Here is a 27,801-nt window from a genome sequence, read left to right as displayed (position 1 = left end):
TATGTTAATTAATAACTCTATTAAAGTAAATTTGACAAAAGTTTCTCCACTACTACTAACAATTTACTCAAAGCTTGAAAAGGTCATTGATAAAGAAGCTTTGAAAATGAATGATAAGACCATCAACGATTCTAGAGGAAACATTTGTATATTCTTTAATAGACCCAAAGATGTGGGTGAAATTAATAATATGAATATTAGTGGTGAACTATCATTCCGTACTCTGATTATTAGAGATTATTTGAAAATAACATTTAATGTAAAAAATATTGTGGTTATTAGTTCTAATGAAAGAAAATATATAGATATTGATGGAAGTTTAATGGTATGTAAATGAGTGATATTAACAGTCAATACTCTGAGAGTTATTATACTGAGAGTCTAGGATCTGAAGATAGTTATGATACTAATAGTTTGTGTTCAAATGATAGTTATGAGAGTAGCTTTATTGATGACTCAGATAGTGAAATTGAAATTGATGAACTAGAGTATCTAATCTTTCTGGCTAATACATAGACGCTTTACTTTAAGTAAAGTTATATACATAAAACGTGTTGAAAAGCTCAAAGGTGTTTTACTTTAAGTAAAGTTATATACATAAAACGAGTTGAAAAGCTCAAAGGTGTTTTACTTTAAGTAAAGTTATATACATAAAACGAGTTGAAAAGCTCAAAGGTGTTTTACTTTAAGTAAACTTATATACATAAAACGAGTTGAAAAGCTCAAAGGTGTTTTACTTTAAGTAAAGTTATATACATAAAACGAGTTGAAAAGCTCAAAGGTGTTTTACTTTAAGTAAAGTTATATACATAAAACGAGTTGAAAAGCTCAAAGGTGTTTTACTTTAAGTAAAGTTATATACATAAAACGAGTTGAAAAGCTCAAAGGTGTTTTACTTTAAGTAAAGTTATATACATAAAACGAGTTGAAAAGCTCAAAGGTGTTTTACTTTAAGCACAGTTTCATCTTTTAAAAAGCCTCTAAAAAAGGCACTTTGTTTTAAGTATAATTTTACTACAAAAATAAATATGATCAAAGCAACGTATTGCGACGTTTGTGAACAAGAATATAAACAATACAAAAGACACCTTAAAACTAACAAACACACATTTAATCTACTTCACCTACTATCTCCTATTCAGAAGGAAACAAAACACTGTTCTGCATGTAATAAAAATATCCTCAAGAAAGGCTTCGAAATACATCTTAAAACAATTCTACATTTATCAAATTTTATCACAACTAAAAACTCTGATGGCGCATTCAAAGGACATATTAAAATAAGAGTCTTTAACTTCAAACCTCCTGAACCAGAGTCTATAGTTGATGCTGTAGAAATAGTTAAACCTGCTGTTCAAACGTTGATTGAAAAAACACTAAAAGAAATGAAACCACTTAAATTTTATATGGGAGTTAAATTAGAAATGACAAAGGACGAAGGAGTTATAGATACACCATACATGAGAACTGAGCCACACTTTATATCTTCATATCAAGATTTTAAATCATCAGGAGTCTATGATGAACGTATTAAACAAGAGCAAGATGTGGATAATTCAATCGTAGGAAGTGGATTTAATATAGGAAAAATTATTTACATAGACATTCATATTCTTAAATCAGATCCTCTAAAAGCTTCTTCCTACATTTATTTACCCAGTGTTATCAAAAATAGAAAAGCAGTTATCAATATCAAAAATAAAGACAATAAATGTTTTCTCTGGTCTATTCTAGCACACTTACATCCTCCACATTTTCATGATGAAAGAGTATCTCATTATAAAAAATATGAGAATACATTAAATACGAAAGATCTAAAGTTTCCTATGGCTTTAAATGATATTCATAAATTTGAAAAGATAAATAATTTATCAGTTAATGTTTATGGTCTAACAGAAACAAACAGCATTCAGGTTTTAAAGCTTTCTGACAATTGTAAACAAACTCATATTAATCTTCTATATTTTAATTCAGAGGAAAATTCACATTATACATACATTAAAGATATTGCTAAATTAATAAAACCACAAGTATGTAAAAGAACAAATAAAATATATATTTGTTTGCGTTGTCTTAACTTCTTCCATACACAAGAAAGATTAGATAAACATTCAAATTATTGTGGTGAACATAAATCAACGGTAATCAATATGCCTAAAGAAGGCTCAAATATCACATTCAAAGATGAAAAGAAAAAGATCAAACATCCATTTGTTATATATGCTGATTTTGAAAGTATTCCAGAAAAAATAGATACTGCTTCTCCAGATCCAAAAGAATCATACACAAATAAATATCAAAAACATACTCCTTGCGGTTTTTGTTATTATATCAAATCATCCGTTGGTGATAAATATAACAAGTTAGAGGAGTATAGAGGCTCAAATACCCCAGAGGAGTTTGTGAAACGACTAGAAAAAGACTGTGTCCGATTAACCAAGATAATGAGAGAAACTAATAAACCAATGTCCTTGACGAGTGAACAGAAAAGGGAATTTAGAAAAAAAATGTTTGTCATATTTGTGAGGAAAAAATTGGTGAAGGTCTAAAGGTTAGTGATCATTGTCATCTCACTGGTAAATATAGAGGTCCAGCTCATCAAAGTTGTAATATTAATTATCAACTCCCCTATTTCATTCCTGTCTTTCTTCATAACAACGCTCATTATGATACGCATCTATTTATTAATGAACTTTCAAAGACATCTGGACACATTTTAGCAATTCCTAACACGGATCAGAAATACATTTCATTCACAAAAACAATTCACACATCTCCTATTACTCATATCAGATTTCTTGATACATTTAAATTCATGGCAAGTCCATTGGCTAACTTGGTTCAAAATCTAAAAGAGTTTCCATGTCTTTCAGAGTATTTTTCAGATAAAGATTTTCTAACACAAAAGGGAATTTACCCCTATGACTATATGCACTCATTTGAGAGATTCAATGAAACACAACTTCCTTTAAAAGAAAATTTCGATAACAAATTAAACAACAGTCATATATCTGATAAAGATTATGTACACGCACAAAATGTTTGGGAAAAATATAACATCAAGAATCTTGGCGAGTATCACGATTTGTATCTCAAAACTGATGTGCTTTTATTGGCCGATGTATTTGAAGCCTTTAGATCTGTTTGTCGCACTGGATATGGATTGGAACCTGCTCACTACTACACAGCACCTGGATTGGCTTGGAGCGCGATGTTGAAAATGACAAAACAAGCTTTGGATTTGATAACCGATGTCGATATGCTTTTGATGATTGAAAAGGCAAAAAGAGGTGGAATTTCACAAGTATGCTCGAGCAGCTACGCAAAAGCAAATAACAAATATCTTCCAAATTATGATTCAACGAAAGAGAGTTCTTACTTGATGTACTATGACGCAAACAACTTGTATGGCTGGGCAATGTCTCAAGCTCTTCCTTATGGGAAACTAAGATGGGTAAAGGAAAAAGACTACACAAAAGTTTTACAAGATGTATGTATCTCTACACAAAAAGAATTGGATGATTCAAAGGTTGGTTATTATTTTGAGGTCGATTTAAAATATCCTGAAGAACTTCATATCAAACATAAAGATCTTCCATTTGCTTGTGAGAAAGAAAGTCCAAAGATAGAATGGTTGAGTGATTATCAACGATCGTTTGATATAGGTGAATCAACAGAAAAATTACTTACTACATTATATAACAAGAAAAATTATGTACTACACCAAAGAAATTTGCGACAATATTTATCAAAAGGTCTAAGAGTAGAGAAGATCGACAGGGTTCTAAAGTTCAATCAAAGTCATTGGTTAAAGGGGTACATTGATTTTAATACACAAAGGAGAACAGAGTCAAAAACAGATTTTGAGAAAGACTTTTATAAATTGATGAATAATGCGGTCTTTGGTAAGACCATGGAGAATGTGAGGAAAAGACAAAATATCAGACTAGCAACATCTTGGGAACAAGCATCAAAATTAATTAATAGACCAAGTTTTACTAGAGCTGAGGTCTTTACTGAGAACTTTTGTGCGATCCATTTGGTTAAAGAGAGTATTGAAATGGACAAACCTATTTACATTGGAACATTAATTCTTGACTTGTCAAAGTCATTCATGTATGATTACTTTTATATTAATCTAAAATCAAAGTATAAGGATAATGTGTCATTGTTGTATATGGATACTGATAGTTTTATTTTGAAAATTAATACTGATGATGTTTATTCAGACATGAAAAAGGACATTAATATCTATGATACAAGTAATTACAGTCCAGAGAGTGAGTTGTTCTCTTCTAAAAATAAAAAGGTGATTGGAAAGTTCAAGGATGAATTGGGAGGAAATGTTATGAGTGAATTTGTGGGATTGAGGTCGAAGGCTTATGCTTATAAATACATTGTGAATAACGTTGAAAAAACTGATAAGAAGTTAAAAGGTGTAAAGAAAAATGTCATTAAAGAAACAATAAACTTTAAGGATTATTATAACTGTTTAACAACAAAGAAAGAAGAGTTTAGAAAGATTAATGGAATCAGAAGTTATAAACATCAATTATATTCAGAAGAGGTGAATAAGAAAGCATTTGGGGCTTTTGATGATAAGAGGTTTATTTTAGAAAATGGATTTGATAGTCTCCCTTATGGTTATATAAGTATATAAGTGATAAGATATATAAGTGATAAGATATATAAGTGATAAGATATAAGTGATAAGATATATAAGTGATAAGATATATAAGTGATAAGATATATATAAGTGATAAGATATATGTATAAGTGATAAGTTAAAAAGGGGGGTTAGGGATTTTAACGGGCTACCGCCACCTTTTTTACGATTATATAAATGATAGAACCAAGTATCAACCAGACTAAAGAGTGGAGGTGTAATCAACCTTGGTATATAAATGGAAAACATAACGAATGTGAAAAATTTCAGATTCAAGAGGTTGAGAGAATCACTGGTCAGAAGGTTCTCAAGACGGATAAACGTATTCATTTGTTAAGTGGGGTAATGGAGGGTGGGAAGAAAAATATATTAGAGTGGAGTGAGAACTTTAATGGTTATCAATCGGATAATAAATATTATAATTTTAAAATGGTATGTGGGAGAGGAGGAGGTCAAACAAGAACGCTCCGTGAAACATACCACTTTATCCTTTCACAACAAAAGGTTAAGGAACCTGTATACTTTATAAATATACTTGATGAGGATGAGTTCTATAGGAGAATGGAACTCTTTAAAAAGTTAGAAAGAGATAATATATTTATAGGCTCAGTAGTAGAGTGGTCTAAGGAACTACATGAAGGGGATAGTGGGGGGAATAGGGTAAAAATTACATGTAAGTGAGAAGGATCATAGGTTCATAAGGCTAGAAGGATTATAGATTCATAAAGGAAGAAAATCATAGGTTCATAAGGCTAGAAGGATTATAGGTTCATAAGGTGAGAAGGATTATAGGTTCATAAGGCGAGAAGGATTATAGGTTCATAAGGTGAGAAGGATTATAGGTTCATAGAGGGAGAAATAGAGGTGTTTATGATTTTTGAAAAAGACAAGGGGGTAAATGACATTAGATAGGGATTTCCCATGTTAAACGGAGGTGTCCCAGAAGCAACATTTATCACCTACTGACATTCTATGCATCGAGAAGGAGACATTCTATGCATCGAGAAGGAGACATTCTATGCATCGAGAAGGAGACATTCTATGCATCGAGAAGGAGACATTCTATGCATCGAGAAGGAGACATTCTATGTATCGAGAAGGAGACATTCTATGCATCGAGAAGGAGACATTCTATGCATCGAGAAGGAGACATTCTATGCATCGAGAAGGAGACATTCTATGCATCGAGAAGGAGACATTCTATGCATCGAGAAGGAGACATTCTCTGCATCGAGAAGGAGACATTCTATGCATCGAGAAGGAGACATTCTATGCATCGAGAAGGAGACATTCTATGCATCGAGAAGGAGACATTCTATGCATCGAGAAGGAGACATTCTATGCATCGAGAGGGAGACATTCTATGCATCGATAAGGAGACATTCTCTGCATCGAGAAGGAGACATTCTATGCATCGAGAAGGAGACATTCTATGCATCGAGAAGGAGACATTCTATGCATCGAGAAGGAGACATTCTATGCATCGAGAAGGAGACATTCTATGCATCGAGAAGGAGACATTCTATGCATCGAGAAGGAGACATTCTCTGCATCGAGAAGGAGACATTCTATGCATCGAGAAGGAGACATTCTCTGCATCGAGGAGGAGACATTCTATGCATCGAGAAGGAGACATTCTATGCATCGAGAAGGAGACATTCTATGCATCGAGAAGGAGACATTCTATGCGTCGAGAAGGAGACATTCTATGCGTCGAGAAGGAGACATTCTATGCATCGAGAAGGAGACATTCTATGCATCGAGAAGGAGACATTCTATGCGTCGAGAAGGAGACATTCTATGCATCGAGAAGGAGACATTCTATGCGTCGAGAAGGAGACATTCTATGCATCGAGAAGGAGACATTCTATGCATCGAGAAGGAGACATTCTCTGCATCGAGAAGGAGACATTCTATGCATCGAGAAGGAGACATTCTCTGCATCGAGGAGGAGACATTCTATGCATCGAGAAGGAGACATTCTCTGCATCGAGGAGGAGACATTCTATGCATCGAGAAGGAGACATTCTATGCATCGAGAAGGAGACATTCTATGCATCGACAAGGAGACATTCTATGCATCGAGAAGGAGACATTCTATGCGTCGAGAAGGAGACATTCTATGCGTCGAGAAGGAGACATTCTATGCATCGAGAAGGAGACATTCTATGCATCGAGAAGGAGACATTCTATGCGTCGAGAAGGAGACATTCTATGCGTCGAGAAGGAGACATTCTATGCGTCGAGAAGGAGACATTCTATGCATTGAGGAGACATTCTATGCATCGAGAAGGAGACATTTTATGCCGCGCTTGAGTCAGTGGTTGATCAGTGCCTCAGGCAAGATAGTCTTCTTGTCTTGGGGATTTCAATACATCGACTGGTACTGATTATGGATGGGTATGATACATGTGTTGGTTCCCGTGTCTGTAACCAGGAAACAGAATATCACCAAGTTCCTTGACTTTGTGAGATGTTGTGGACTTTGAGTGGTTGGTTTATTGTTTCAGCACAAACAGCCACATCGCTGGCCTTGGAATTCTATTGCTGGCGTTGTGGCAAAGGAGATTGATCATGTACTCGATGATGGTCGCTGGAGGTTTCTCCAGAACTGTAGGTTCTACCGGAGTGCTCAGTTCCTCAATACCGAACACAGGCTTGTTGTCGCAACTCTGAAGCTGTGGCTCAAATCCAAGAGAATGGTACCATCCAAGATTAGGCCGGATGTCAGCATGCTCAAGAATGTAAGGGTAGTTGAGGAGTTTGAAAACACGTTGAGTGGGAGTCGAAGGGATGTGTGTTTCAGAGGATCATGAAGAGTTGTGGAGTCTTTAAGACTACCCTCCTTGATGTTGTCGGTGGGAACCCACCATTAGGCGAAACGGAACTTTGGCCCCCAAGGGACACTGGATACCATTGACCAGTGTTGTAGGGCCAGGCTTGATGGCAGAACTGAGCTGTTAAGTGAGCTCAGGTGTAGTAATGAGCTGGAGTAGTAATGTTGTGTTTGAATATTTGAATAGTTTGAGGAGTATTAATCGTCATAGTAGTAGTATTCGTTGTCATAGCAGTAGCAATTGTATTAGTAGTGATAGTAGTATTATTCATCATAGTAGTAGTAGTAGTAGTAGTAGTATTCATAGTAGTAGTATTCATAGTAGTAGTAGTAGTAGTAGTAGTAGTAGTAGTAGTAGTAGTAGTATTCATAGTAGTAGTAGTATTCATAGTAGTAGTATTCATAGTAGTAGTATTCATAGTAGTAGTATTCATAGTAGTAGTAGTATTCATAGTAGTAGTATTCATAGTAGTAGTATTCATAGTAGTAGTATTCATAGTAGTAGTATTCATAGTAGTAGTAGTATTCATAGTAGTAGTATTCATAGTAGTAGTATTCATAGTAGTAGTATTCATAGTAGTAGTAGTATTCATAGTAGTAGTATTCATAGTATTAGTAGTATTCATAGTATTAGTAGTAGTAGTAGTAGTAGTAGTGCTTTTGTTGGAAAGGCTTTAGAGGCTTGCGCTCAGGGTGCAGGGAAGCTCATGCAGACATAAGTTTCCTGTCATAGCAGTAGTATTAGTAGTAGTAGAATTAGTAATAGTAGTATTAGTATTAGTATTAGTAGTAGTAGTAGTAGTAGTAGTATTAGTAGTATCAGTATTAGTAGTAGTATTAGTAGTATCAGTAGTAGTAGTAGTAGTAGTAGTAGTAGTAGTAGTAGTAGTAGTAGTGCTTTTGTTGGAAAGGCTTTAGAGGCTTGCGCTCAGGGTGCAGGGAAGCTCATGCAGACATAGGTTTCCTGTCGTAGCAGTAGTATTAGTAGTAGTAGTAGTAGTAGTACTAGTAGTAGTAGTGCTTTTGTTGGAAAGGCTTTAGAGGCGTGCCTTCTGGGTGCAGGAAAGCTCATGCAGACATAAGTTTCCTGTCGTAGCAGTAGTATTAGTAGTAGTAGTAGTAGTAGTAGTAGTAGTAGTAGTAGTAGTCGTAGTAGTAGTAGTAGTAGTAGTAGTAGTAGTAGTAGTAGTAGTAGTAGTAGTAGTAGTAATAGTAGTATTAGTCATAATTAGGTAAGACTTCAATCATGGAAATAGAGTTTGATCTACACCCCAAGGCTTAGAACTTTTCTGACTCTTCATTCTATTGTCACCACCACATATGTTCTTCCTTTTCACCTTTTTATTTTGTGTTTTATTTCCTACCTTATCTGTGCACCTGTTCTTGATTTTCTTGTTTCATTTAGCTCCATTTTAGTTTTTTCAATTAATATTTGTCTTTCATAAATTGTATAGGAAGTGTCAGGGAATTTACTGGGGGACTCACAGGACTCCAACGACCGGACACAGGTTACAAAGGTCTAGTTTATTAAACTGTATTCACTTCATCCAATTACCAAAATGATACCGCATAATATAATGGATCAGGTTAACTCTTTTCGCTGGTCCTTCTCGTTCATCCGACACTCCCGTTCGGTCAGCGCTTCACGTAGCAAGTACTCGTTCATTCCATCGTTCCGTCGGGCAGGGCTTCTGAGGACAAGTGTACTTTACTCAACGTTTGCTCTCGTTATATCGCCAAACTGGACTTAATCTCCTCTCCGCTAATGTCCCGAGGTCATGCATCGCACCGAGTCCTGGCATCAGCTCGCTCCCCTCCTGCTGTGTAAATGGAAATCACAGCAGGGGGGGGGGGGTGCTCTAGCCTGGGGCCTTGACCAGGTGTTTCAAGAGATTACATTGTTCATACACATAAAATGTATCTGCTTTGTTACCAGGTTAATTAATAAGTTACCAGGGCCAATCAATATGTTACACTGAGTTACACTTCCACAATTCCCTCATCTTTTTGTTTTTGTTTATATTAACCATTAATCTAAACATCAATATAAGTAAACAATCAATCACTACTAGTAAACATCATTACAAGTATAAGTAAATAATCAATCACTTTGGTAATCAAATTCCCTTAGGCATACACCGTCATCCTGCAAGAATCACAAAACATTTCGTTGGTCATTGACTCCTTCCATATTGTTCAATCTATTGCATTTGCATCACAAATATATTTTCAAAACAACACTTCACCATCACCAAGATACAACAATTTCACTTCATTTTCAAGTTTTGTAAAGCATCTGCACCATCTGGCAAAAACGTTTGCCTCCACACAAATGTTGACTTTGTTTGAAAGGAAGGGCTGATCACTTGTGTTTGAATCCAGGTATGAAACATTTTCTCCTAATGTCTTCATAGCTCCTGCACTACTTCGTGTAGGATTTCGCTGTTGTGGTAACATTGCGGAGTCATAGACTGACCCTGCTCTCCTTGTAGCATTCTTGCCACTTTTTGCTGTAAACCATAGTAATTCCTGAACAAGGCCTTCACCCAGTTGTAGTCGACTTGCCTCCTCCCTTATTGTGAGTGGGCAGCAAGTATTGGTGTGACATTGATTGGCCAGCAAGATGTGGAACAGGGATGCCGGATGCATCCACAATGATGTTGGGACCATGGTGTTCAGGTCATTCATGGTCCTTACCAGGAGCAATCCAGCAGAATCGTGCACAGCTGTTGTGACAAGGGCACAGCCGTTTTTTGCAGCTCCATGCTGGTTCCCCGGACGTTGGTGAAGTAATAACATATGTCCCCGCATTTCACAGAGGTTGCAGGTAAAATGTCGTTGTCCTGCAACTTCTGATGTGGTGAATGTTCGAAGTCTTCGAACAAGAGTAAGTGATCGCCTTTCTTTCATATGTTGCAGTGTGATCCAGGCAAATGGTCACATAAATTTCCTTGGTGAAGGTAAGCATTCATCTCCAAGTTACACGGGAGAATGTCTTCATCATTCTTTGAGAAAGAGGGTGTATGCCACGATTAACTTCATTTTTTAGCCACAAATTTTCTTTCTTTCTTCTTCCCAATTCCGTTAGCAATCCCTCCAAAATGTGATCTCGTCTTATCCTTATGCTCAGTCATATCTGAATCTGCTTTCCGCACACACTGAATCAGATAGGGTACATCTTACCATGAAATCAGCATAATCATGTATATCTTCCGACAGTTTCACATTCAACAATTTGTTGTTTTTCCTTAACACAAAAAGTTATATTCATTTATATGCGTCACACAAATAATATTCAATCAGGTATGTATTTTATTACTAAACTAAGAATAGCATTGTATATGATTACAATCACACACGGGAATACCTAATTCCCAACAACAATTTTCCCAAACCAACAGATTAAGCATAATGTATTATTACCATAATTCCTCTCCACTTTTTCTTTTCCCTCTTTTTTTTTTTTTTCTCCTAACAGTGTGTCACTCGTGGTGATATGAGTTCATTGATATTGTAATTGACACAACTCATAACATTGTCGTTATGCCATTATCTTAATTCTACTGTTTATGTCGCCATAAAAGTCTTCCTTTTCTGGTTCCACATTTCTTTCCTCATTTGTCACTTCATGTGTTATCATCGTGTTGTTGGTTACCTTATTCAAACACACCGTCACTAAGGCTTTCAAGCAAGCCACCACTAAAACAATTGCCAATATAACTACTAAACCAACAAACAAGTCTGCTACTCCTTGTATATATTCATATCTATGACATAGTTATATGTCGATGACATTTAACATTATATACCAAACTAACAAGCTTCCTAAAAGGTAAATAAAGAAAATCCCTTAATATGTAACATAATCAGATTATTTGTCTTACCCTGATCCCCCTATCTCCCGGGGTTGAACTCAATCCCCTGATCATGAGTGTAGTTGTGATACATTTTTTCACTCATGTTGTATTTATATCAGCAGGTAATTGTATGTCATGTAGGCAAATAAATGTCACTATTCCAAGTAGGAATATCACATGTTGAAAATGTAATGTTTATCAATGCAAGGGGTGTTAAAATGTAATTCAAATGACTGTAAATCATGACTATCATTTTTCTACCACTGAATGTTCTGCTGGGCTGCTAGGTGCAGCCTCATTTTCTGTGGGATCGTCCACCTTAGCCCCATGTGCTTGCTTGCAATGAGAGGCATGAATCCAACTTTCTATTTTGGGTCCATATTTGTTTCTATTCTTATCAATCTCCTATGGTTTATCAATTCGTTCCAAGATACCGCAACCAAAGGTTTTAACCAAAGCTCTACCAAACTATTTCCAATTTGAACAAAAATGCCAGTGAAACAATGATTCGAAGGATTAACTTCAAGGGGTCAATAAATTTATTCTATAGCCAGATCTAATTTTCCCATCCAATAGTTTGCCTTGCCACATGTCATATTATAACACCTTAATAAACCTTCGAAAAAATGTTTCCCATCTCAACAAATTTCCTTTTTTACAAATAGCCATGTGTAACTTACGTATTTAACTACAATTTCCTCTCAATTTGTTTGGCCTAACTGGCCGCAAAAGTGGCTGCCAGCATGCAGTACCGTTTTTTATCTACCAAGGAAGTGTTCCACACAAGACCTCTACCAAAATGTTGTTTGTAAAAACAAATCTGGGATTTCTGATTACATGGATGCACACTCTCAGGACATTTTCAGGCTGCTGTTAACAATCCACTACGATGACTTAATTCCTTTACCCACAATCAAATAATTAGTACAAATTGAGGATATTATCCCTATCACATTCTTTTATAGATTCATTATGTTGGATCTAATTTTTTCCAATAATTTTCCACTGCTGTAAGGCGGAACAATAGCTCTCATAAGTCTTAGTAATATCGTACTTAATTTGCCCAGCAGAGAATAATTTATTTACTATCCTTTCTCATCTGTTAACCAGTGACTTTGTTTAAACTCCAGAACTGAAAAACCCACAATAGTTCAAACCAGCACAATTTTCTTTACTCTTTTCCCATATCATCTATGCCTAAAACACATCCATACATACAGCACAATTTATATGCTGATAAAATTCAAGTTTATATATATAAAATCCATGAGCAGAGTATTCTGGGAAGTCAGTGTAAGACCTCTCCCAAATTTGGATGATTTTGTACTTCCTCATTTCCTTTTATGAAGCTCATATCCATAAATAGATGTTATTCTCATATACATTCTATCAAAAATGGAATCCCAAAATTACTCACAATTTTACTATTAATTAATGGCTGCTCATAACCCAGCACATCAAAATTTTTTTTTTTATATTCCATTTCCCTTGACAAAAGAGATAATGTTCATAATCAAATTATATTTCTATTTTATTTTACGGATTCTCTGGATATTCAATCCCATCCACATATCCCAATCCCATCCACATATAACTATCCATTTCCAGACAGGCACACTGTCGGTGTCAACAATCTTGTAAGATTGATACACAAAAACACACACACACATGCATTATGCATATTTGTTTGCGTTGGAACCATTATTTACAGATCAGATGGGTGTCAATTTTATTTCAATTTCATAAAATTTGTCAATCAAATTCAAAATGCTTATAGACAAATAAACCAAAAGTCCATTCTTAGAAAACCCTTATGATGTCAATTGAAATTACCCTTTCTGCCTTCACAATAATCTATCCAAATTTTGACTACACACCCATTTGCATGTCAGTCGACCATTGACCTATCAATCGTGCGGAACAATAGTCCGAAATTCCCACCTGATCATCATGTGACTCTTGTTACTTGGTTTGCCAACAATTGCAACGCAATTGTTCCAAACTTTGTAAATTTAAAATTGCTGTGCCCAAAATAGAAGATCCAATTTTGGCATTTGATCAATTAATTATTAATTTGTTAACAAGCAAAAAGAAAAATGAATCATTCTTGCTCTGAAAACTTTTCAGACACAAGAATCATTGACAGTTGTTCATGTTTGTCCAGTAATCGAATCTGTTGAGGCCAATCATCATTTGGGATTTGCAGCAATGAAGGCCTAATCATTGTCTGAGGTACCGGTAAGCACTGGTACCCTTGATCTTGGTTTGCCCCATGACCTTGTCTTCCTGTTGACATACGGACATCTTCTTCTCCAATGTCCCATCTTTCCACACTCGAAACACCGGTTTCTGTCGTTGTCTGATCTGTGCGCCTGTGCACTTGTATTGCTGGGCTGCATCTCTACATCCCTGAGTTGCCACTGCAATCTCTCGTTATCTCCTGAAACACGAAAAAATTCTCTGTACCGTCCTTTTTGGGGAGACAACTGGAAATCAGATGGGACAACTGTGACTTTCATTCCTAATTTCGAGGGCAGTTGTGCATTTGTCTCCTCCACTGTATCCTGTATCCTTTTTATTTTAAGTTCTAGTTCCGTTATCCGTTCTTGCTGTTCCCGTTGTCTGGATTCACCATCCCAAAGATGGAATGCAAGCCAGTCTACCGTTAGATTCTGTCTCTTCCTGGCTTTCAATCTTTGTTCCAATCTTTCCAATCGACTTCGCTCAAATGTACCATCTCTTGGAAACTCCTCATCATGTCCCTTTGTCCACAAATACCAATTCTCGACCTGCCTTATAGCTTCGGCACCATAACGGTCGTACATATGATGTGTACAAGTACCTTTTTGTGGAATCTCTGGTTGTCCTTGTGTGTTCTTGCAGGCTCCATTTCCCATTCTGCCTTTTATCAAAGTAGCGTTGGATGTGTTGTAGCTTGTTCCAGGTTCCTCTAAAGCTTCACTCGTACCTCCAGGAAGGATCTCTCCACCTGTTCGCACGGTGATTTCCAGAGAATCTCCCTCAGCTGTGGCTTTTGCACAATCCAATCTCACAGATCAGTATTTGCAGATGAGCCGGAGGGTCAGTATGAAGTGGGTGAATCCTCAGGTGTCCGCTCTGTTTGACGGGGAAATCACACAATGGTAACCGCACATATATATCTGTATATAAACTCACCACCTTGCTCAATTTTCCCAGGTTGTCTCCACATTGATAATATCTTGCAAAGATATCAAAGCTTCTTTCTTGAGACCGCATTTTCATCAATCAAACAATCAATATATTCAATTCAATTTATTCAGTTCAATTTATGCAATTAAATTCAATCAATTAGATTCAATCAATTAACAATTCAATCAATTATTCAATTTCAATTAATTCATCAATATTCATCAATAAATCAAATTAATCATTTTGAATGACTCCTTGCATAAGCCCTTTCCCCAATGATGTCAGGACAGGTCCATCCATTGACTGAGATCGAATTTCATCGGTCGTCACCTCGGATTCGTACCTCATGTCAATTGATGAATCGCCGTCCTGTCCTAGGGTCATATCTGACATATTTTCCCATTTTGCCTGGTCTCCACAAATTTTTCTTTGCAACCACTAAAGGCAACTCATCCTTCATTCGTGAGACAGCCAAAATGGATGCCAGATATTAAAGTTCTTTGGGAAAAATATCTCATCATTTTCCTTTTAATAGTACCCAAAATCTCTTGGCAATATAAATTTCGCAAAACTCCTGAAATGGGACTGTCAAATTCCTTCAATCATGCTAAATTTTGAAACTCCATCGCTTGTAATACCCAATTTATCCCATAGGGCTTGAAAGTTCTTTCCCAAGTTCATGCAATCATTCTGCATTTGAACCCTATGATATCATTCATAATAATCATCATGATTTTATAGTCATGGTCCTATCATAATCATCTATTTAAACGAACATTTCCTTTATCACCACAGCTATGTGGTATAATCAACAATAGAATAAAACTGTACATAGCAACAGGCTACCTCATGGCCACTTAGTATACCTATTGACAATAAGTCATAACAATATCGAATAATCATTGAACAATTCAAAAATCGCTTCCCCTGCTCCAGCCGCAGCATCCGTGATATTTGTTTGCTCATTCACTATTCCTGATTCGTCATCAAGGATCTCCATCATCACACAGCGTACTTAATTCCGCATTCTAATGAGAATTCAACAGGATTTTACGACTCAAAGGAAAAGAACGAGCAGACCTTTTGCAGGATGATCGTTACAAAAATCGTTACATATATTAAAGTATTTATGATGTCGACAAATCATATCTTAATTCTTACAAGATTTTGGTTCTTTGAATAAATCACAGCACCGGGAGAACCAGCTCCAAAAATGGATCTTTGTGTTTATTCAGCACCCTAGTAATTGGTTCTTTGTGTACTAATTACACAGCACCCAGGCCCCGCTCATATGGATCTTTGTGCAGCGCTACACAGCACCTGAGCAAAAGGGGTTTCATCTACATTTTCCCTATCTGGTGTACCATCCGTGATATTTGTCTGCTCATTCACTATTCCTGATTCGTCATCAAGGATCTCCATCATCACACAGCGTACTTAATTCCGCTTTTTAATGAGAGTTCAACAGGAATTTACGACTCAAAGGAAAAGAACGAGCAGACCTTTTGCAGGACGATAACTGGAATTAGTCGTGAAAATATATCCAAATACACAAAAATACACACCCACACAAATAAACAACATTTATTCCGTTTAACAGAACAAACATTTCCTCTATCATGACATGCATGTCTTCAAAATTATATGCCCAAGAGAAAAGTAAAATTAATTAAAACTGCGGGCAGTGATGATCCGGGGACCATACCGCTCCATCCTGATTGGACGAGTGCGTGCTAGAGTCGTTAACAACGACAGTCCAGATCCGATTGTTCAAAATTTCAACTCAATCGATCGAAAAATGAACGCAGGGATGCATTTTAAAGGTGCAGTGGCACTAACTGAGTTGCCACGAATATGGCCATGAAATTGCCAATATGGCCATCACAAAATATTTTCCTTAATCAATTGGCTCATAGCATAACCAATCTGCAAGTATTTCATCCGAAGATGTGTCTCTGAGGACTTTTAATTAAATAAGTCATTTATAAATCAACGAGTTAATTTATTAAATGATTAATCAATAAATCAAAATTTTCCTTGACAGCCATATCACTCGGTCAGTGTCATGTCCAAATATCAGCTTCCTTACTCAAAAGGTGCCTGAGTTAATGTAATGTAATTACTGTAATAAGATTACTGCAATTACTGTAATGATTACTGTAATTACTGTAATTACCGGAACTGTAATTACTGTAATTACCTCAGGTAATTACTGTAATGTAATTACTGTAATTTAATAAGCAATGTAATTAATTAAATAAGTACTTCATTAATCGCTAATAATGAAATAATTCCTGAATTCTTATCCGATTCACTTAACATTTTGAGTGTCCCCAAAACGTTGGAGCAAAACGTTGCAACAACGAAAGTGAAACGTTGTAGCGACGTTGTGGAAACGTCAGCAAAACCCAACAAACAAGAACAGTACACATTTCCTGTAATTATCTCCCATAATCACAACAAGAACAGTACACATTTCCTGTAATTATCTCTCATACTCACCAAACAAGAACAGTACACATTTCCTGTAATTATCTCTCATACTCACAACAAGAACAGTACACATTTCCTGTAATTATCTCTCATAATCACAACAAGAACAGTACACATTTCCTGTAATTATCTCTCATAATCACAACAAGAACAGTACACATTTCCTGTAATTATCTCTCATACTCACCAAACAAGAACAGTACACATTTCCTGTAATTATCTCTCATACTCACAACAAGAACAGTACACATTTCCTGTAATTATCTCTCATAATCACAACAAGAACAGTACACATTTCCTGTAATTATCTCTCATACTCACCAAACAAGAACAGTACACATTTCCTGTAATTATCTCTCATAATTACAACAAGAACAGTACACATTTCCTGTAATTATCTCTCATACTCACAACAAGAACAGTACACATTTCCTGTAATTATCTCTCATACTCACAACAAGAACAGTACACATTTCCTGTAATTATCTCTCATAATCACAACAAGAACAGTACACATTTCCTGTAATTATCTCTCATACTCACCAAACAAGAACAGTACACATTTCCTGTAATTATCTCTCATAACCACAACAAGAACAGTACACATTTCCTGTAATTATCTCTCATAATCACAACAAGAACAGTACACATTTCCTGTAATTATCTCTCATACTCACCAAACAAGAACAGTACACATTTCCTGTAATTATCTCTCATAATCACAACAAGAACAGTACACATTTCCTGTAATTATCTCTCATACTCACCAAACAAGAACAGTACACATTTCCTGTAATTATCTCTCATACTCACCAAACAAGAACAGTACACATTTCCTGTAATTATCTCTCATAATCACAACAAGAACAGTACACATTTCCTGTAATTATCTCTCATACTCACAACAAGAACAGTACACATTTCCTGTAATTATCTCTCATAATCACAACAAGAACAGTACACATTTCCTGTAATTATCTCTCATACTCACCAAACAAGAACAGTACACATTTCCTGTAATTATCTCTCATAATCACAACAAGAACAGTACACATTTCCTGTAATTATCTCTCATACTCACCAAACAAGAACAGTACACATTTCCTGTAATTATCTCTCATACTCACAACAAGAACAGTACACATTTCCTGTAATTATCTCTCATAATCACAACAAGAACAGTACACATTTCCTGTAATTATCTCTCATACTCACCAAACAAGAACAGTACACATTTCCTGTAATTATCTCTCATAATCACAACAAGAACAGTACACATTTCCTGTAATTATCTCTCATACTCACAACAAGAACAGTACACATTTCCTGTAATTATCTCTCATACTCACCAAACAAGAACAGTACACATTTCCTGTAATTATCTCTCATAATCACAACAAGAACAGTACACATTTCCTGTAATTATCTCTCATACTCACAACAAGAACAGTACACATTTCCTGTAATTATCTCTCATAATCACAACAAGAACAGTACACATTTCCTGTAATTATCTCTCATACTCACCAAACAAGAACAGTACACATTTCCTGTAATTATCTCTCATAATCACAACAAGAACAGTACACATTTCCTGTAATTATCTCTCATACTCACCAAACAAGAACAGTACACATTTCCTGTAATTATCTCTCATACTCACCAAACAAGAACAGTACACATTTCCTGTAATTATCTCTCATAATCACAACAAGAACAGTACACATTTCCTGTAATTATCTCTCATACTCACAACAAGAACAGTACACATTTCCTGTAATTATCTCTCATAATCACAACAAGAACAGTACACATTTCCTGTAATTATCTCTCATACTCACCAAACAAGAACAGTACACATTTCCTGTAATTATCTCTCATAATCACAACAAGAACAGTACACATTTCCTGTAATTATCTCTCATACTCACCAAACAAGAACAGTACACATTTCCTGTAATTATCTCTCATACTCACAACAAGAACAGTACACATTTCCTGTAATTATCTCTCATAATCACAACAAGAACAGTACACATTTCCTGTAATTATCTCTCATACTCACAACAAGAACAGTACACATTTTCTGTAATTATCTCTCATACTCACAACAAGAACAGTACACATTTCCTGTAATTATCTCTCATAATCACAACAAGAACAGTACACATTTCCTGTAATTATCTCTCATACTTACCTCTATTTATATATACTAGGGCGTGCCCGCACGTACGTGCTTGCCCGTACGTGCTTGCAAAAAAAAAAAAAAAAAAAAAAAAAAAAGACACATGTGTGCAAGCAACAAAACTTTGAAACCACGTGGCAGTTACGACCACAGAACCCTCGCCATTAATATCTATTGTAAGCGTGCCAAATCAATAAGTATCAATTTTTTTTTTTTTTTTCTATGAGCCTCGACCAGAGAGTGGTTGCTACTCACAAAACACTCGTCGCTAGCTGTTCCATTGTCTGCCGATTCCCACTCTGCTGTTTTTGTCTCATAATCAGGATAAATTTGGAACAGCCCTTAAACTAACATCAAGCAGATCAATTTTTATATTTAGGTTGAGGTTTCACACAAACTGGTTAACTAAATAATACAGAATTATTATTATTATTATATCTCCGCCTTGGTGACCAGTTTATGTTTTGTATCCCACTGATAGGCCGGATCTGGATTCGGACCTGAACCAAAATCCAATCATTTCGTCGTGTAGTGATGGACCTGGACAAAATTTTATGCAATTTTTTTTCCCATCGCCATCTTTCATCATAATTCTGGACCGGCATGAGGGGGGTTGTCTGTCATGAATTTATAGGCATGGCGGGAAAACTGAAAAAAAATTATTTATTTAAAACGGGTGTACACGATTGTACACGTGTACGGACGGACCTTACCGAACCGGCAAACAAGTCGCTTCATGCACATCAGTGGTGCGTTTCTTCGTGGCGCGTGTCAGAAGAATTACACAGCGCAGGAAAAATACGTATTTACAGAAATCGTTAAAAAACTCGGATAATCGCTAAAATCGTTGTGGCCGGTGTACCATATTGGAAATATATATATATATAAATATAATTCCGTTTCCCGGTTCCCTGTCGCTCGCCAAGCGCCGATCAAGTCAAGTGCTTCGAACAAGTGCAAAAAAAAAAGTAGTACTTTATCCGTGTCCGGGTGGGTAAACGAGTGTACCGGCCTTACACGTCCTTGAAACAAGCGGTCGCAAGGTGCACACTTGCTCCGCCCGCTTCCAGGTCACAGTAAGGCCCTTTAATTAACCAGCGCAAAAATACGTATTTACAGAAATCATTTAGAAAAAAACGAATAAATTGCTACAGTCGTTTATCGAAATCCCATTCGTGATGGCTCACGCCACCTATATCGCGGCATCGGTGCACAAAGAAGCCCCAGATCACCTGCTCCCCCATGTATGTACCCATAACTTCCAAGTTCGTAAATCATATTGGGCAAGACAAGACACACTCACCTTTTAAAGAAGACTTGCTTGTACAATTGATCGCAGCGGTGCCTCCAAGATTGTCAGGGAATTTACTGGGGGACTCACAGGACTCCAACGACCGGACACAGGTTACAAAGGTCTAGTTTATTAAACTGTATTCACTTCATCCAATTACCAAAATGATACCGCATAATATAATGGATCAGGTTAACTCTTTTCGCTGGTCCTTCTCGTTCATCCGACACTCCCGTTCGGTCAGCGCTTCACGTAGCAAGTACTCGTTCATTCCATCGTTCCGTCGGGCAGGGCTTCTGAGGACAAGTGTACTTTACTCAACGTTTGCTCTCGTTATATCGCCAAACTGGACTTAATCTCCTCTCCGCTAATGTCCCGAGGTCATGCATCGCACCGAGTCCTGGCATCAGCTCGCTCCCCTCCTGCTGTGTAAATGGAAATCACAGCAGGGGGGGGTGCTCTAGCCTGGGGCCTTGACCAGGTGTTTCAAGAGATTACATTGTTCATACACATAAAATGTATCTGCTTTGTTACCAGGTTAATTAATAAGTTACCAGGGCCAATCAATATGTTACACTGAGTTACACTTCCACAGAAGGATTCATGTAGTGCATACCTCACCACTCTCTGTACACTTTGATTTATGTAACATATTTTCATATTGTATGCAAGTTACTTTATCTATCCATGCCCTCCTTTATCCCCTTTGTGACTCACTTTAAGATATCATAACCAGATTGATATTATATGTATAGTGCACGCTTGTAAGCACCAGTATAGTTTTTATATGCATATTATTATTGTCCCCATTCTAGCTGCCATGTCTGCCGTTTGCATTTTCTTCAACCCCTCCACCTCACCTTGCCCGTGGTTATGGCTTCGTGGGAATGCTTTGAGTTGTTGATGTGGTACAGGGTGTGCCTTTTCAAGGTTTCATATTAATCGGAGAAGTAGTTACCGAGCTATGTCCAAAAAACGATTCAACCAATCAGAGAGCAGCGAGCTATCACGTGTGCCGAACGTGGCGAACAGACTCTGCCTCGGACGGCACATTTGAGAGCGTATTCATTTATTTCACGTTGGAAAACTATGTTGCCGTTAAACTATGTTTTAAAACTAATTAAAACTAATTTGCGATTCATCGTAACTGCGATTTGCGACCTTCCGGACAGTGAAGACTGCACTTCCGGCAGCCAATCACAGAACGCGTTGTTGCGGTTGTGAGAGCGAGCCGAGCCGAGCGCGTGCGCCATTACGGTTCGTAATTCGATTTCTTCCGGAGAAAATAATAATTTCTCGATTTCTTATGCGCATTATTTCTCCCAATTCAGTCAGAGCGAAGGGCGGAAGCGAAGAGCGTTGTTTTTTTTGTTTACGGGCGTACGGGCGGGGTAGAGCGTACGGGTAGCGTTTTTTTTTTTTTTTGGCAAGGAACGGGCACCCACGTACGGGCATGCCCTAGTAAGTGCAAATGCTGAGAACAAGTTCAAGGATTTAACCCCGTGGTTCCCAACCTGGCCCCTGGGGGGCCATGGTGTATTTCTCGGGGGGGCATTGGGTAATTTGAACCATACTAAAAATGAAATATTGTTTTTTTTTTGTTGTTTTTTTTTTTACTTTGATATTGTTTGTTTTTTTTTCCTATTGCAGATTTGACGTTATGGCTTCTGGGAGTAAAAAAAGAAAGTATCTTGACGAATACATAAAGCTTGGATTCACGTCCATTACCGCGTCTGGCCAAGAGAAACCACAATGTGTGCTGTGTCACAAGGTTTTGAGTACTGAATCCATGAGGCCATCCAAGTTGAAGTTGCACCTCAAGACGAATCACGCACAACATGCAAAGCAGGATCCCGAATTTTTCAAGCGGCATGAAAGAAATTTAAAGCGACAGAAGTTGGATGAGGGAGGAGCTTTTCAACAACAAAATGTAGCAACTGTACAGGCTTCTTATGAAGTTTCTGTTGAAATTGCAAAGAAGAAAAAACACCACTCAATTGGGGAGACACTCATCAAGCCTCGTACCCTCCTCATTGTCGAACGGGTTCTCGGAAAGGCAGAGGCTCGCAAAGTTGAACAGGTGTCTTTATCGAATAACAGTGCAGTGTCGTATCCATGACATGTCGGAATATGTGAAACAACAGATCATCAATGAGATTAAGGCGGCACCTTTCGGCTTGTTTTCTTTTCAACTTGATGAATCGACCGATGTTAGTTCCTGCTCCCAGCTACTGGCATTCGTTCGCTATGTCAAGGGAGATGATATCAAGGAAGAATTCTTGTTATGCAGTGCCCTGGAAATAACAACAAAAGCTAATGACGTCATGGAAAAAATGAAGTTGTTCTTCGATGCGGGAGGAATTCAGTGGGAGAATGTATGTGGTGTCTGTACTGATGGTGCTCGTGCCATGATTGGTTCCAAACCCGGATTCCAAGCAAAAGTGAAGATGCTGGCACCACAAGCAAAAGGAACCCACTATATGATTCATCGCTACGCCCTGGCTTGTAAGACTCTCCCTCTCTCATTGAAGAAAGTTCTTGAAGACGTAATCAAGATTGTTAACTACATCAAGGCAGGGGCTCTCAACACCTGAATGTTCAAGGAGCTGTGCAAAGAAATGAATGCGGAACATGAAACGTTGCTGTACTATACTGCTGTACGCTGGCTCTCAAAAGGAAATGTTCTGAACCGCGTCTTTGAACTTTGTGCGGAAGTCAAACATTTCTTGAATCTTCAAGGGAAACATGACCTCCTGCAGCATTATGACGAAGAATTGTGGAACGAATGACTTGCTTATCTTGCTGACATTTTCGAGCAGCAGACCCAGCTGAACTTCAAGCTCCAAGGAAGAGAGACTAATATTATTCTTTTCCACTATCATCTCATGAATCATCCACTTTCTAAACTCCCCCCTTGCTCCTCCCCTCCAAATCTCCCCCCTTGCCCATCCCCTCCAAATCTCCCCTTTTGCCCCTCCCCTCCAAATCTCCCCCCTTGCCCATCCCCTCCAAATCTCCCCTCTTGCCCCTCCCCTCCTAAACTCCCACCATGCCCCTCCCCTCCGAAACTCCCCCCTTGCCCCTCCCCTCCAAATCTCCCCCCTTGCCCCACCCCTCCAAATCTCCCCCCTTGCCCCTCCCCTCCTGAACTCCCCCCTTGCCCCTCCCCTCCTAAACTCCCCCCTTGCCCTTCCCCTCCTAAACTCCCCCCTTGCCCCTCCCATTCAAAACTCCCCCCAACCCCTCCCCTTCAAATCTCCCCCCCCCAACCATCCCTTCCAAATTCTCCCCCCTCCCACCTCCTTCTCAAAGCTGCCTCCTCCCCACTTTGTCTCCCTTCTAGCTCATACCTCCACCTCCCCCAACCTTCTACTTTCCTCTGTCCCCCCACAAACAAACCCTCAATGTGCCTTATCCCATCACCATCAAACCTTTCGTCCTCCTCATCCTTCCCTTTCTTGTAACTCTTCTGTAATCTCTGACACACTATCAACTGCTCTCCCTACCTCCCCCTCTCATCCTTCATCTAACCCTACCCCTCCCCTCCCCTGTCCTGCACCCGATGCCCCCCCCCCTCTCTCCTCATTAACGGTATGGACCTCAAACATCCGGGGCCTTCACTCAAACCTGATTGATCTCTCCATTCAGGTTGCTTCTGACAATCCAGACTTGATCTGCTTAACAGAAACTTTCCTCCTTCAAGATGTCTCTGATTCCTTAATATCTCTTCCTGGTTACTCCCTCCTCCGGTATGATAGCCACCCCACCACCAGGACGAGGCTCAGGTCTATCTTTATAAAAAAAACTCTCTTCCTCACACTCCTTGCACTGCCCTCTCTCCACCCCACCCCCAGGAGTACCTCTGGCTACGGCTTCCTCTCTGCTCCCACCTTTTGTTCATATGTATTCTGTACCGTGCACCAAACAGTGATGACTCCATTTACATTTCGCTGTCGGACAACATGGACCAACTTCTATCAACTCATCCAAACTCTCTCTTCCTCATATGTGGCGACTTCAACTGTCATCATGCCCGCTGGCTGGGTGTGGGTTCCTCTCTCACCAGCCATGGCACCTCAGCAAAGGACTTCTGCGACTCATTGGGACTCACATAATCGTCAATTTCCCAACACGGATCGCAGTCAATGGAGTATCTTCTCTTCTGGAATTGATTATGACAAACTTCCCTGCAAATGACTGCTGCTCTTCTTCTGCTCCAAACGGTTCTTCTGATCATGTGCTTGTTAAAGTGGACATCTCTCTGGCCATTCTCAGAGAGCCTCCTTAGCGCCGACGAGTCTGGCATTTCACTCAGGCTGACTGGCATGGTCTGCAAGCAGCCATCAATCATCTGGACTGGTCTCCCATCTCCACTGCCTCTGGCATCAATTCTTCCTGGGAATTCTTCCAAAGCAAACTGCTCTCTCTCATGCACAGATTTATCCCATCTCGTCTTCAGTTGTCTTACCCTTCCTCTGGTCCATGGTACACTGAATCTTGTGGTGAGGCAGTTGCCCTGAAACAACTTGCCTTTGCCTCTTGGAAGGCAAATCCAACTGAAGGCAATCTCAGTTCCTTCCACCAAGCTCAGAACAAGTGTGTGTGTCTTCCCTCAGGAGTGCCAGGAAGCACTATATCTCCACACTCAAGATTGAACTCTCAAACCTGTCTCCTTCCTCCAAATCCTGGTGGCGTCTGGTCAAATCCGTTTCTGGTGTTTGTTCCCCCTCCAACCCCTCCCTTACCTCAAATGGCTACACAGTTGACACAGCACGTGACAAAGCCGAATGCCTCAACTCTGTGTTTGCCTCAAAATCTTGTGTCCCAAACCCATCTCTCTCTCTGTTCCCACCTTTCCCAGTCGAACCCAACTGCTCCTGGACTCTGTGTCCTTCTCTCCTGATAAGGTGGAGAAGTTTTTGTCAAACCTCGACTCTGATTCTGCAACTGGACCAGACAGCATCAGCCCACGGGTCCTAAAATCCTGCTCTGCCGCTCTATCTCACCCTCTCTCTGTTCTTTTCGCCCTCTCTTTTGCTCAAGGTCATCTGCCAGCATCTTGGAAATCAGCAAACATTACCGCTTTACACAAAAAGGTGCAAAAACAGATCCTTGCAACTACAAACCAATCAGCCTGCTTCCAATTATCAGCAAAGTCATGGAATCCATCATTGCTTCGGATATCAAATCCGTCCTCTTCTCCAATAGCTTGATCTCTGATCATCAATTTGGATTCAGACCAGGTCATTCTATTCTGGACATGTTGCTTCTGCTGTCTCAACAATGGATGGAGGTCCTCAATGCCAAATAGGAAATCAGAGCTGTTTCACTTGACATATCACTTGCCTTCGATACGGTCTGGAACCCAGCTCTGCTCACCAAACTCTCCTCCTATAGTATCCATGGAAAGCTCCACTCATGGCTTGCGGACTTCCTCTCTGGTCGTAGGCAACGTGTGGCCCTGAATGGATTTCTCTCATCTCCCCTGCCTGTTCTGGCTGGAGTTTCCCAAGGTCGTGTTCTGGGCCCTGTGCTATTTCTGGTCTTCATCAATGATCTCCCCGACTCTCTGGAAAATCCTCTCTATCGCTTTTCTGATGACTCCACTATCTGCCGCTCCATTCCTCATCCCTCAGATCGGCAGTCTGCAGCCTCCTCACTCTCTGCAGACCTGGACCAAATCACAGACTGGTCAAACAAGTGGAACAAGTCTTTCAATCCTGACAAATCTCACACTCTTACTATATCTCTCCGAAAAGACCGACTGGAAAACCTTTCCATCTACTTTCTCAACAATCCTCTCCAAGAAGTTCTGTCGCTCAAGCTTTTGGGTCTCACTATCTGCCATGATCTTTCTTGGGAAAACCACATTTCCAAGCTGGCCTCCAAAGCCAATCGCTGACTGGGCATCTTCCGTCGTGCAAAGTCCTTCCTTGGCACACCTGAGCTCCTCACCACATACAAGGCTTTCATCTGCAGCTCAATGGAATCCTGTTCCCCCCTCTGGGCCGGTGATCCTGCCTCACACCTAGCTCGGCTTCACGCTGTTGAAACCAAAGCTTGCAGAATCATTGGAATCTCCTGCGATGAAGCTAACTCCGAGGGTCTTTCACTCACTTACCGCAGGCAGGTTGGTGGTCTTTCTGTCTTCTACCGACTCCTCTCCGGCCTTGCTCCCCCAGCTCTCTCTGTGCCCGTTCCCCTAATATTCCTACAGGTCGCACAAGATCTGCCAGCAACCGTCTTCTGGGTAAACTGCCAACATCAAGACTCTTTGCTCACCTTCACTCTTTCATTCCCCTTTTCTCCCGCCTCTGGAACAAACTCCCCCACTCCCTTCAATCCCACTCCTCCCTCCAGGTCTTTAAAACAGCTGTTCACCACCATCTCTTATCTTCCCCCATCCAAAACCTTGATCTTCTCTACCCCTGCTAATTCACCCCAGATCCACTTTTTTTTAAATTCCAACTTCTTTCCTGGAAGTCCTTGCAGTGTTCATATGTTTTATACCTCTCCCACCTCCCTTCAATAGTGCAGCGGCATTGCAAACCAATTGTGCATTTTGTGATGGAAGCACCAAATTTGGCAGAATGATAGAATATTATATGGAGAACATTTTCAGATATGGAACCACTTTGGAATTCACCCCAATGTGGCCGCCATATTGGATTTCAAAATGGCGGCTTAAAAATCTTTAATTACAAATATTTCTGGTTCTATACCAGCTACAGCCTTGATTTTAGTGTCTGGATGTACAAACTTGAGGTCAAGGAATTGAATGGTTCTACTTAGAAGTTGATTTACTGACGCCATATTGGATTTCAAGATGGCGGAAATTGATTTACTGACGCTTTTTGTCTGGCACATCGATGGACTCCGTGACCTGCTTAGACAGAAAGCTGAAGAGTTCCTCCTTGTTCTCGTCGACACGGAGGAAACTGTGCCAGTTGCCTGGTAGGAGGGCAGAGCCAGTGACACGTCTGCGTATTCCCTTGCCTCTGTTGGTCCTTGCAGTTGCCTTCAGGCTGCCTGACTTTGCATAGCGGTCCCACACTAGATCGAGACGAGATCGATGTTGAAGCTGTGACATAATGTATGGAACGAATACTTTTGTGGCATAGTCAAGAAATGTTTTGGTCTGGCCTGGGCTCAGCATTTGAACTATTACAGCTCCATCGAGGATCACAGAAGATACTTGTGGTGGGTCCGACTTTGTTTCGACAAGCTGTTCTAAGGGCTGCAACAAGTCAGCTTTGGAACCAAAGCGGAGCTGTCCATTTTGCGAGAGTGCTGGCGGATGTG

Source organism: Myxine glutinosa, chromosome 1 (genome assembly GCF_964187855.1).
Source record: "Myxine glutinosa chromosome 1, kmMyxGlut1.1, whole genome shotgun sequence".
NCBI classification, from domain to species: Eukaryota; Metazoa; Chordata; class Myxini; order Myxiniformes; family Myxinidae; genus Myxine; species Myxine glutinosa.
Note: the sequence above shows the minus strand (reverse complement) of the source record.